We start from the raw sequence: 13,957 nt of genomic DNA, 5'->3' as shown, positions 1-13,957 counted from the left end.
GGTAAGGAGAATTAGAGTTGCCCTCCCCAGTTCATCAAACATTTCCAACCCTCTGTGCCACCTGACAATTGCTCATTCCCTTTAATGCTGTTTCCCCACTTAACTATAAAAAGAAAGACTTATAAAAAGAAAAAAAAGAAAGACTTACCAATAAACTACCCAACTGCCATAGCCCTTAGTTCAAGTCAACAGGTTGAAGATGAATTTTCTTCTGCTTACTAAGGGAACAGTTCACTGTTTTGCTGTCATGTCAATTCAGCAGGAAATTCCACTTCATGCTTAGAAGTTATTCAAATCTCCTAAAAATCTAGCACCTGTGGAACCCTGAATACTGAATTTAGAACTTTGAAATAATCAGGAGTTCCTGGGTGGTACAGTTGGCTACACATCTGACTCTTGGTTTCGGCTCCTGTCATGATCCCCGGAGTCCTAGGATTCTGTGTGTCTATTTAGACCTCTGTGTGTCTGCACAGGACCTGCACTCAGCAAGGGGCCAGCTTAGAGATTCTCTCTCCCTCCCTCCCTCTCTCAAATAAATTAAAAAAAAAAAAAAAAGAACTTCAAAATAGGTGAAGCTCCTTTGAAGATAGGATGGTATTTTGACCTTGATTCCTCAGAAAGTAAAATTCCCAGAATCAGGAAACTTTATCATCATATGGAAGTAGCCATTTGCTTTCATATGATAGGATATAAGATAAACATTAAAAGCAGATTTTTTAAGAGTTTATTTTAAACAGATTAATTTACTACTGAAAAAAATTTAAAAATACTTAGTGAAGTAGGTAACATGAGCACTGGTGATCAATTTTATGTATTTTATTTATTTTTTGTATATTTTTTATTGGAGTTGGATTTGCCAACATATAGCATAACACCCCGTGCTCATCCCGTCAAGTGCCCCCCTAGTGCCCGTCACCCAGTCACCCCAACCCCCCGCCCACCTCCCCTTCCACCACCCCTTGTTTGTTTCCCAGTTAGGAGTCTCTCATGTTCTGTCTCCCTCCCTGATATTTCCCACTCATTTTCTTTCCTTTCCCCTATAATCCCTTTCACTATTTATTATATTCCACGTATGAGTGAAACCATATGGTGATTGTCCTCCGATTGACCTACTTCACTCAGCATATCGATTTTGTGTTTTTAGTTTGATATGTATGGCTCACTTCTCTTCAGAAATTCTTCAAAGCCTGTGGTCAATTTTTTTTGTGAACTTCACAATACCTGGAGAACTTTAAGACAGGACATCATCATGCCTAAATTTTACACTTAATAACTCCTTTTTGAATTGAAGATAAAGAGACCTTGATCTCTTTCCAGTATATTTAAAAATCTGAAACAAATATGCCTTCAAAGCAGAGGTTGCAATCTAGCAGCCTGGCAGCTAGCTAGTCTGGGTGCAGAAATGTGTCCTTTGGATGAGATATTATGTTTTACATTTTTTGGAGAATTTTCTTTTAAAAACCAAGCGATTTTTACGTAAAGTTCCAGTTTCTTGTTTTGCCTTTAAAAACTGGAAGATCTAGAAAGACTAGAATTTAATTCCTTCATGGCAGCAATCTACTGGAGTGGTGTCCCCTTTGAATAGGGACACCCTCTCCAATTTCCTGCCATCTACAGCCCCATTATCCTCACCCAGCTCGTCTCACTCATTTACATTACCTGCCAGATTAAGAATCCTTGCTTCAAAGAATAACTGTAGTTTTTAAAATGCTATGTGCTTTCAAATATTACCCAGAAAGAGCCCACAAGAATGTCGTTTTGCAGAGAAATAGATTGTCTTCAGATTTCATGTGGTCACAGTAATTATTACCTCCTTGTTCAATGACACAATCAGTTCCCCAGTAACAATGATCTGGTAAACAGAGAATCAATGCTATTGGCTCTTTTGGAGTGGAGGTGGGGGGGAGGAATAAGAATGTGAATAAGGACCACATCACCACCACAAAAGTTGAAATATCTTTTCTACAAAAATGTGCCTGGTAATTTACAAATGAGGAAACAGAAAAAGGGTGTCTTCTATCCAAATTCTTTCCTAATCTACTCTCCAAGGTTCTCCTGGTAAGAATTCAAAACTTCTCTCCCCATGACCATGTCTTATTTTTTATACTCACCCACATTCACTCTTTTAATCCATTATACCAACTTCAAATACATTCTGTATGTGTTGTCTGTAACAACACATTCTGTATCTCCTTCCCGGTGAGTCTTAATATCCTCTGTCTTACAAAGAATTGCAGTTCATTTGATTTTTCTGCCACTCATCGGGGGCTCATATTAGTTCTGGACACAGTGTTTTGGTAATGTCCTCTTGTTAATACTGTGGCACATCTTAACTGCAATTTAGATGAACAATCAGGGAACACATTTATTCTTAGAGTATACATATTATCATCACAATTTAGATGAGTCAAATAAAAACAAACTAATTAAGTACTTGAAAAGGAAAATGCACAAAAGCAATGAGAAACCTGAAACATACCATATTTTTCTTTCCTCAACCCCAATATAAGCTGCTTCTTTAGCAATATACTGTTGAGGTTGTTTTAAAGTACCAATTTAGCTCATGCCATGCAACAATTCACAGTCTGATTCAAGATCATGCTTCCATATAGCTAATTTGAGTTAATTTTTTGAACACTCTCAAGACCAATGAAAGAGAATTTCTCATTTAGGAAATAAATTCAGCTGAACAGTTGCTGCATTAAATGTGGATATTTCAGAGTGGCAATATTTGGAATGACTGCATATAACCCTCTTAGGGTTATGTGTTAAGTGTGTGTGATTATTACATATTCCTGTAAGCTCAACAAATAGGCTTCTGAATTGTTTCCTTAGCGATGGTTACTAAGCACTTTGGAAGATAGTAGAATTTCCTTCTATCTTAATATGGATTGTACTTTTTTCCCCCAAAGATCTCATTATTTTACAAGGTAAAATTACTTAATTCAAATTTCCTTCAAAGTGAGGTACAAGGTGTAGTTTATAAATCTGCTACTGAAAGAATCTGTATACATGACCCAGTTTCTTAAATAAATTAAAATATAGAGCTACAGAAATGAATTTCAAAAATTAATACTTTAGTGATTCCTATAATCACAACATGCATGTAATGATACTGTTTGGTGCTTTCAACAGGAAAAGATTTTTCATAAGATTAAGTAGAAAATTCAGCTTGATTCACCTAGAATTTGTAATTGAAGCTCTTCACTAGTAATCCATCACACTTCCAATTTTTAATTGCTCTTTGATTGATTTTTCAGCCTGCCACACACAATATGCACGATTTTGTCATATAGGGAGTAAAATTTAATTTGGACTTGTGTATGAGTGTATTTACTGGCTACCACTTCAGAGTTGCCCCTAATTTATATGTTTATTATTCATACCTCAGTGTTACACTTCTGTTATATGCTCAGTGAAAAATAACTTGGGGCAAATAACTGAAGTAAGAAAATTTACTCTGTTGCTAAGTAAAAATGATTTGGTCCTGAAGTAGGTGGATAACACAGAGGAAGGCAGGAGCAGGGAGGAAAATGATTCTGCCAAGAGACCATCCCTAGCAGACTGAGTTCTTTCTTAGCCTTGCTGAAAATCACTCCCGTTGGTTTACCAGTTCAAGATTGAACAACAAGCATCGCTTATTTCTAGACTCTTGCCAGATTACACTGAGTTTTCACTGGTTTTTGTTTTGTTTTTGTTGTTTTGTTTTGCTATTAGGTTTATCGTTATTGTCCTGCACACTACATTCCTACTGGGGTAGAATGATTTGAGTCCTTTGTACGACTGTTTTGTTTCTGCCTAAGAAAGTCTCACAGATAATAGTATAAATGTAGGGGGATTGGTTGCTTTAATATTTAATATTGGTTTAAAAAGGATGCTTATAAAGTTTATATAACTGTCCAATAAAATGTTAATTCCAAAATTCTCATTTTCCTAGATCTTTGTAAGGTTGGCTGAGCTCCTGGGTGTTCTGTTGATCTGTTTTTCTGTTTTTCTTTTCCAAACACCTCACGAGTACTTTCAGTTCACCTTTCCTGTCTCATCCCACTTGCTTCATGACTTACTGCAGTCTGGCTCCCCAAACACCACAGCTCTGAAACATGCTTTCTCCAATAATCGATTGGTTTTTTGTTTGACATCACATCTCTGCAAAATTCTCTTCTGGGTCCTGTGATCCCACTCTGTCCTTGCTTTCATGCTGCTTCTCGGACCAGTCTTCACATGCCTTCACTAGATACTTTTCTTTTCTTTGCACATGTAAATGTAGTAATTTTACAAGATACTGTCACATATTTTCTCTCTGCAATCTGGCTCCAGATAGTCTCATTGTCACCCAGAGATTCAAATTCTATATGCATGTAGATGAATCTCAACCTTACTTCTACTGACACCCAGATTCCAGATCCTTATTTCCAGTATGACATTCCATCCAAAGAACTTGAATTCCATGGGCAAGATATCCATAATTAAATTCATTTTCTCTACTTTCTTCCTCCTTTCTCGCTCTCTCTGATTAATGACATCATCACTTTTCAAAAAGGAGTGGTAAATATTAATAGTGTTCACCAATATTTCTGGTTCTCTTGTTTCTGGGAACAAAGGGGATGCCATTTCTACATTCCCTTTAGGATAGGCATGGCCATGTGACATCACGGGAAAAAAATCCTTTGTTGCTTTGAGTCACTGAAACTTGGGGATGGTTTACCTTTAAAATATAACACTCATTCTAACTACTATAGAATTTCTTTTATTATTATTATTTTTTTATTTTTTATTGGAGTTCAATTTGCCAACATATAGCATAACACCCAGTGCTCATCCCACCAAGTGCCCCCCTCAGTGCCCATCACTCAGTCACCTCAACCCCCTGCCCACCTCTCTTTCCACTACCCCTTGTTCATTTCCCAGAGTTAGGTGTCTCTCATGTTTTGTCACTCTCACTGATATTTTCACTCATTTTCTCTCCTTTCCCCTTTATTCCCTTTCACTAACTTTTATATTCCCCAAATGAATGAACCATATAATGTTCATCTTTCTCCGATTGACTTATTTCACTCACCATAATACCCTCCAGTTCCATCCATGTTGAAGCAAATGGTGGGTATTTATCATTTCTAAAGGCTGAGGAATAGTCCATTGTATACATAGACCACAGTTTCTTTAACCATCATCTGTCCATGGACACCAAGGCTCCTTCCACAGTTTGGCTATTGTGGACATTGCTGCTATAAACATTGGGGTGCAGGTGTTCTGGCATTTCGTTGCATTTGTATCTTTGGGGTAACAATGAGACTGAAGAAAGAAATTAAGGAGTCAATCCCATTTACAATCGCACACCCAAAAGCATAAGATACCTAGGAATAAACCTAACCAAAGAGGTAAAGGATCTGTACCCTAAAAACTACAGAATACTTTTGAAAGAAATTGAGGAAGACACAAAGGGATGGAAAATATTCCATGCTCATGGATTGGAAGAATTAATACTGTGAAAATGTCAATGCTACCCAGGGCAATTTACACATTTAATGCAATCCCTATCAAAATACCATGGACTTTCTTCAGAGAGTTGGAACAAATCAACTTAAGATTTGTGTGGAATCAGAAAAGACCCCAAATAGCCAGGGGAATTTTAAAAAAGAAAACCATAGCCGGGGGCATCACAATGCCGGATTTCAAGCTGTACTACAAAGCTGTGGTCATCAAGACAGTGTGGTACTGGCACAAAAACAGACACATAGATCAATGGTACAGAATAGAGAACCCAGAAGTGGACCCTCAACTCTATGGTCAACTCATCTTCGACAAAGCAGGAAAAACTATCCACTGGAAAAAAGACAGCCTCTTCAATAAATGGTGCTGGAAAAATTGGACAGCCACGTGCAGAAGAATAAAACTAGACCATTCTCTTACACCAGACACAAAGATGAACTCAAAATGGATGAAAGATCTAAGTGTGAGACAAGATTCCATCAGAATCCTAGAGGATAACACAGACAACACCCTTTTTGAACTTGGCCACAGCAACTTCTTGCAAGATACGTCCATGAAGGCAAGGGAAACAAAACCAAAAATGAATTATTGGGACTTCATCAAGATAAAAAGCTTCTGCACAGCAAAAGAAACAGTCAACAAAACTAAAAGACAACCTACGATAGAATTTCTCAAGTAGGAAATCTGATGTCACTGAATGAGTCAGGAATAAGCTTAGGTATATATAATATAAAAAAGTTAAAATGTGGATGACAAAAAGATACTTTCACCTTTACTTCTGTGTTAGGTAAAAGGCAGCCAGAAGTAAGTATTCCCAGCCTGCTCCACCGTCACCAGTGATTCACTTCCACTTTCCCACTTTTTAAGGTAAGCAAGAGCAGCACCTGTAGCACATGGCTTCCGCTTCATTGTATAGGAAGGATCAGTGGTGTTGTCACATGTCCCATCCATATCTCAGCACCTGGAAGGAAAAAAATGCTAGAGGGAAACATTTCTCATTTAATGAGAATTTCTAGAAGTTGCATTTATGCCTCTCAGGCCTGTATTTAATCCCATGGCCATAACCAAGCTATACCAAGCTATGGAGATTTGAAAGTATCATCATTTAGCTGAGTGGTAATGTGTTCAGCTAACCTTCTGGGCACTGTATAAGACAAAGAGAATAAATATTGAAAGATAACTAGCAATCTCCACCACAGCTATGTCTGACTTCAACATTCACCTCATCCTTTGCATCATCAAAATTTATTAATTTCATTTCCTAAATGTCTCTGAATTTCGACTCTTCCTTTCACTCTAATGATATTCTGAAAATAGTTTTCCTGAATACTATTGCAATCAGTTGATAACTGATTTTTCTGCCTTCTTTTCCTCCTTTCCTTTGAGTATTGGAAGTTTTCAGTGTTCAATGCTTCATGCAGCTATAAGAGTTACTAGTCTATATAATCAATATTCTATATAATCTTTTACTCTCTTATTGTTCATTCTTCAACAATTCCTCATTAGTCATAAAATGTAGTTTAAATTTCTTACCATGAGATTCAAGACCTTCCATTGTAAATTTGATTATAATATTCCCTTCATAACATCCATTTCCCATCATGGAATCAATGCACATTCACATCTATTGCTCCTTTATGGCATCGCTCTTCTTCTTAAGGGGAGGTGGAGCCCTGACTTACCTCTACTGAACCACTGCTCTTATCTTTCAAGCACCAGTTGAAAGAACTTTCCTCTAGGAAGACTTTCCACATCTTCCAATGCATTTGCATTGTTCTTTCTCCCTTCTTCTATTATAATATTACTTATATTTCTTTTAACCATTTCAACTTACATTCATGTATGTACGTATCTTCCCCATTGAATCATAAGATCTTTGAATGTGAGGAAATCATTGTTGAATGAGTGTGTATATGAGAGTCTGTGCAACAGAGACAATGTTGTATCCATGCAATAAATATTAAGACATGGATACAAACAATGTTCCTCTCAGTTCTTCTGTGGCATTAACTACAGTTAAGTAAGACAACATCAGCTCTAAATCAGATTCCCAACTTCTTCTCGGACTTGTCACCATTTATCTTAAATATCCTTCATGACCTAATCAAGAGTCCTAATCAAAGTAAATGAAATAATATTGTCATATTAACTGCTTTATTTAGAATACAAAGAAGTCTGATTGCTGTATAATCAGCCAAATTAGCACCTAATAAAATGTATTTCCCTAAAGGAGCCTTGAAAGTATCGATTTATAATTGTCTGATCTCTACAGTAAACCAACCAGTGGGTTCTTAGAAAACCTAAGCTTAGATGGTCTACTATATTTTTCCTTTATTTCTTTTAAATTTTATTCATTTATTTGGGAGAGAGGATGAACCAGAGAGAGGAGCAGAGGAGAAGGGAGAAGCAGATTCCCTGCTGAGCAGGGAGCCTGACATGGGGCTCCATCCCAGAACCTATGAGTTCAGGACCTGAGCTGAAGGCAGACCTTAATTGACTGAGCCACCCAGGTACCCCTACCCTTTTCAAAATAAGCACAGTAGTATTGGAAATAGCAATACTATCTATGTCATAGACTTGCTTGGGCATTATGAGCCAAATGTACTGTATGTGTGTAAGTGTATATTATTCTAACAGCAAAATTATTTGACTTTTGATAGAATCAGATTTATGAACCAGTAAGATCTTTCAAAATGAGCCTAGATCATTTTTATTTAAAATAAAAAAGATCTCAGATGCCTAGGTCACTCAGCAGTTGAACGCCTGCCTTCAGCCTAGGGCGTGATCCTGGAGACCCAGGATCTAGTCCCACATCGGGCTCCCTGCATGGAGCCTGCTTCTCCCTCTGCCTGTGTCTCTGCCTGTGTGTGTGTGTGTGTGTGTGTGTGTGTGTGTGTGTGTGTGTCTCATGAATAAATAAATAAAATCTTTTAAAAAATAAAAATAAAAATGATCTCAATAGGATAGAGGGATCCTTACAAAATCTCCTTTGCTTAGGCTATTAGGAATTATACCCATTCCAGGCTCTAGAGGTGGGTCTTGTTTGGCCATAATTCATTTATTGAGGTCAGGACCTGTTACAACATAGTCAACAAGCTAAGGAGAAATTCCCAAAAGAATCCCTGGAAGATGGAGTAGAAACCTAATTAATTTGTACCTGTAGTCTACTAACACTCTGGAGTTTTCAGCATAAGTACCAGCAGGTTCTTTCTATCTCTTAAGTCAGTTTGAACTTGCTTCCAAACGATTGAATTATCCAGATCAGAGGCCTAGGCTAACAGAGGCCTACTTTGCCTCTGCAAATGTGTCATTGTGCTACTTTTCAAGTCTATAAATGGAAAAATCAGATGTTTTTAAAAAATAATCTGAGTGATGCTTCTTAAAAAGTCTATTTCACCAATGAGAAAAAACATTACTTAAATCTTGGCTTCTGGAAACATTTAAGGGTGACCTTTGTTGGACATCTTGTCTACATTCTAGAAGAGAGGCAGTGATTGTGAATAAAGTAGATTGAAGTGGTTCACAGAAGCTACCCTCTTGGCTTACTTCATCTTTACTTATCCAGTTTTCTTTCACAGCTAGTGTTTTCATATTGGTATCACAAACTATATGTTCCAGAAACACTGAAGTATGAGCTTATTTTCCGGCAATAATTTGTTAAAGGCTGAAGAACTGGCATTTACTAAAAGAAAAAAAATAGTAAGTCATTAACTTTGTTATTTACCCTTCTGAGAACATTGCTTCTGTATAATACATTAAGAATATGTTTCAAAAAATAGCTTATAAATGAAAGGTCAACATACTGAAGCAAATCATCTAATTACTTCATGTCACAGAATAAGAAATATTTTAATTTCCATATTTTATCCCTGGATTTGAATCATTCCAAGACTTGACCAAAGAAAAGGGCAATAAAAGAAATGAATCAAACATTTTAAACTTCTATTAATAAGTTATATCCTTTGCTGAAAGAATACAGTCCAATTTAATTTTACATTTAAATATTTAGTTACCTCTGAAAAATATTTAAGACAAATAATTTCTCTAGTTAATAACACAGTGATGTGTACTTAATGGTTTCTGAGAGTAAATCTTAAGCCTTCTCACCACACATACACATGCAAGCTAACTGTGTGAGGAGGTGATGGTTAATTATTGTGAACTTAGAAATCATTCTATATATATGTATGTATATATACATGTGTGTATGTATACATGCATATAATCATCCTGTTGTATACTACAAATGAACAATATTTGTCAACTATTCCTGAATAAATTTGGAAACAAGGAATTTTTATGCATCTTCTTTGTCTAGTTCTTGATTTCTCCTTATCATTAATTTATTTGCTCTGTGTACATGTACATGGATGTTTTAATTATTAATCACTTTGTTGCTAGGGTTGCTATTAAAAAATATCACACTGACTATCATAAAAAAACGAACAGAAATTTATTTTTTCCTACCTCCAGAGGCTGGAAGTTCAAAATTGAGGTGCCAGCAGGATTAGATTCCTCTGAGGCCTCTCTCGATGCCTTGCCTTCCAGATGGCCACTCTCTTGCCACTTTTTATATATTTGTTCCTCTGTATGTGGGCATTCCTGGTGCCTCTTCCTCTCCTTATAAGTACAGCAGTCACATTGGATTAGAGCCCAGCTCTAACAGTCTCATTTTAACTTAATCACCTCTTTAAGGATCTTATCTCCAAATACACCTACATTCTGAGGTGCTGGGGTTTGGGGCTTCACATGAATTTTAAAGAGACATAATACAGGCCATAATAGTCACTTTGTTTTCTTTCTGGATATAAAATATGTAAGTAATAAATATTTTCATAATGTCCTATCTTGATTGTTATAGTAGTGCAGGAGCCTTATTCCAATTTCCCCTCCTGCCAGGGAGAAAGCATCTGATTTAGAAAGGGCATTTAATTAACATTTGTCAAATAAGTGAATGACTAGATCTAACACATAGACCTACTTTGTAAATTAATATGTATATGTTCTACAGACTTCTTAAATGCACCCCCAACAAATCTGATCAGATCCCCTTCTCACAAATCCTTCCCTGCTCCATGTATTGCTCCAGTCAGAATCCTTCATTTCTCCCTCTCTTTTTTGCTCTCTTCTAGTTAGTCATCAAGTTTTGCAGATGCTACCTCATTAAAAGGTCTTCAACCCATGCATTCCTCTTTATTTGTGTCATAAAGTTTATATCTCATATTATTGCAACACACTTGTACCAACACACTTGAACCACAAAACTTCACTCTCCACACTGATCGTCTTCATACCTGGTCTTCTGCTAAAATTCTTCAATTGTTTCCACTGTTCTTAACATGATTTTTGAGATCCTTCTTTTAGGGCCCTAAATGAACTCATTTCTTCTTACCTTTTTCATGTCTCACCACTCTCCATTTCATAGCCCATTGCCCCATGATATTGAATGACATCTAAGCTCTCAAGCTGACCATGAACTTTGTCTCTTTTAACCATTATCTTATATTCCTTCCTCTTTTTCCCCTCAATGTTCAGTTTCCTTTAATAATCCCCATCTTCTTTCAAGAAGGTGCAGGCAGCTAGGTGATGGTAAGAGATGTTCACTTGAAGATCTTGCCATGATTGAATGCTGTGCCCACATGCTGGAAGGTGGAAGGCCCCCTTCCCAGGAAAAGTACTCCTGAACAAGCATCTGGGTCTCCTCACAGCTAGGATCCAGCTTCTGCCACATATGACTTGAAGTCCGCCTGACAATATGGATTCAGCAGAAAGGCAGGCTCCTGGCCTTAGACCCAGACTCAAGAAACGGTGCTGCTATTGTTGGTTTCAAAGAGAATGACACCTGGCAAAGACATTCTTCCTCAGTTTGTCCAACCCCTGGAACATTCTGATGATGAAGTTGCAGCTCATGAAGGTCTGGGTGAGCTCTTCAGGAAAGCAGTAGTCAAAATACCACAGAGACCAGTTATCCTTATCAAAGTGCTCTGAAACAAGTGGCAGCACCACAGACAGGATGTCTTCATTGGGGTATTGTGTTTAAATTCATCCAACATAAAGGTACTCTTAGGCAAGTGAGTAAAGGGATCCTTGGCCTTTGGCTCAGCAGCCAGCACCTGCTCACATTCATCCATCTCCTCCTCAGAAGCAGGGGCAGCAGCCCTTTTTTTCCCACTTTCCACTCAGCATGGGGCTTCCGCTTCTCTTCTCAAGAAACTTTGTCTTTCCATGGGGTGTCCTTTTCGGGCTGGCTCTCTGAAAACTTTTTAGTATCAACCTGGGCCATCTTCTTATGGAGTTTCACCTCCCCCCAAATAGCCCCCAAATGGGGCTAGTTAATGTAAGTGAAGAACCAGTGGTCAGTGTTGGAGAAGGGCTGGTGGAAAGAAGCCTCCAGGATTTGTTTATTGAGTCATGACAGACAATTGTGATATCAGCAGCATCACACATTTGCCCACCAGGAAAGTCCTCATCTTTAAGTAAGCATCCAGTAGCCCCAGAATTGGCCTCATCTCCTTTGCCTTTTCTGTGGCCTACTTGTTGTGGTGCACAATGCCAAAAGTGGCGAGCACCCAGGTACTCGCTTGGAGCACTATGTCACTATCCGCAAAGCTCACCCACTGTACCACTTGAGCTGCTGGCTCTGTGGTACTTGCCTGTAGCTTCTCATTGCTCACACAGTAGGCAATGGCACTTCCCTCGAACACAGAGAAACCATCATCACCTTCAAATTCTGGAATCTTGCTGGCAGGAAATTTATGAAGAAATTCAGGGGTGTAGTGCAGCCCGGGTGGCTCAGTAGCTTAGCGCCGCCTTCAGCCCAGGGCCTGATCCTGGAGTCCCGGGATCTAGTCCCATGTCGGTCTCCCTGCATGGAGCCTGCTTCTCCCTCTGCCTCTGTCTCTGCCTCTCTCTCTCTCATTCTGTGTGTGTGTGTGTGTGTGTGTGTGTGTGTGTGTGTGTCTCACGAATAAATAAATAAAATCTTAAAAAAAAAAAAAAAGAAATTCAGGGGTGTAGTTGGTTTGGCTAAAGTGGAAGTGGGGTAGTGCAGAGAGTACTTGGAGCCCTGCTGTTCTGAGCAGCAATGAGAGGCTTGAAGGCCCTCCAGTTTTCAGGATATGTGTATAGGGTCCTGGCTGGCATCGTGATTCCACAAAGAAAAAGCTGTTCCTTTCATAACCTGGAACATTCTTCCCATTTATCTCTTACCTTTATTTGCAACTGTCAGAGTCCCATTTGAACCTTTGGACTCAGTTAAAGGATCACCTCCTGTTTAGAGTTTCTGTTGAACACAGAATCTGAGAGCTGCTTCTGTTTTTCTCTTACCAGAGGCTGGTTAAAAGGAAAACTTGGAAACTTTATAACTATTACAAACATAAGATAAAGTGGCTGGGTTCAAAATTAGTCATATCAGGAATAACTAGGCTTCATATGTGTAAATCAAAACCTGCTACAAGTTCTAATGAAAGGAGACAACATTTACAGTAACAATTGTGTAAAATATCTAGGGTAAAGGACCTTTAAAAAAAAAAACCTCTCCAAAGGAAACAAAAACTAGTGAGAAATACAAATGAAGACTTAAACAAATGGAAATAGTACTATTCATGACTAAGTGAACTCAAAGATTTCACTTACCCCTAAGTTAATCTACAAATTTTATATTTATTTATTCAATAAAAATACCAGTATTATATTTTTATTTGATAAGCAGTTTCAAAATGTCAAACAGAAAATAAACCAGTAAAAATAGCCACAAAACTGTGGAGGAGGGGGAAATGAGTAATACCTTATTTCTAATACCATAAGAAATACCATATGAATCATAGATTTGAATGTAAATTTGAAGCTTCCAACATTTTTGTTATTGGCAAAGGCAATAAACCATGGATTTCTCTTCCCCATGGTAAGGGTATTTACCTCACCATTGATGGAGAGACAAGACACTGGCAGCCAAACAGAGCAGTGGGTGAATTGGTCTCTTGTTGATATGGTTAGAAGTCTTTATACATAAAGATAATACAGCATGAAAAAAAAAAAAGGTGGTAAAAGGAAACATGAGACACTTTATAAAATACTTGTATGACAATATCTTTTAAAGTATGACAAACTCCTGGAATCAGTAAATAAAATATTGATAAACCAAAATTTCCTATATATAGAATTCACTACAGTTAATGTCCAAGATAGAAAAAAATAGTTCACCCAAACTGAGCGAATTGAGAAGTGCTGAATGAAAGGACAAAGCTAAGTGTAGGATTATCAGGAAAACACTAGAGTTACTGCATTGTCTAAAAACTGGTAGGGGATCCCTGGGTGGCACAGCGGTTTGGCGCCTGCCTTTGGCCCAGGGCGCGATCCTGGAGACCCGGGATCGAATCCCACATCGGGCTCCCGGTGCATGGAGCCTGCTTCTCCCTCTGCCTATGTCTCTGCCTCTCTCTCTCTCTGTGTGTGTGACTATCATAAA

The 13,957-nt window shown here is 37.9% G+C and overlaps 1 pseudogene; it reads right to left on the bottom strand.

The window, feature by feature from the left end:
* Positions 1-11,090: 11,090 nt before the first annotated feature.
* Positions 11,091-12,633, bottom strand: LOC112916540 (elongation factor 1-gamma-like; annotated as a pseudogene).
* Positions 12,634-13,957: the final 1,324 nt, after the last annotated feature.

The sequence above is a fragment of the Vulpes vulpes genome, chromosome 3, assembly GCF_048418805.1.
Source record: "Vulpes vulpes isolate BD-2025 chromosome 3, VulVul3, whole genome shotgun sequence".
In the NCBI taxonomy this organism is placed as follows: Eukaryota; Metazoa; Chordata; class Mammalia; order Carnivora; family Canidae; genus Vulpes; species Vulpes vulpes.
The sequence above is the reverse complement of the archived record's forward strand: the minus strand, read 5'-3'. Positions and strand labels throughout refer to the sequence as shown.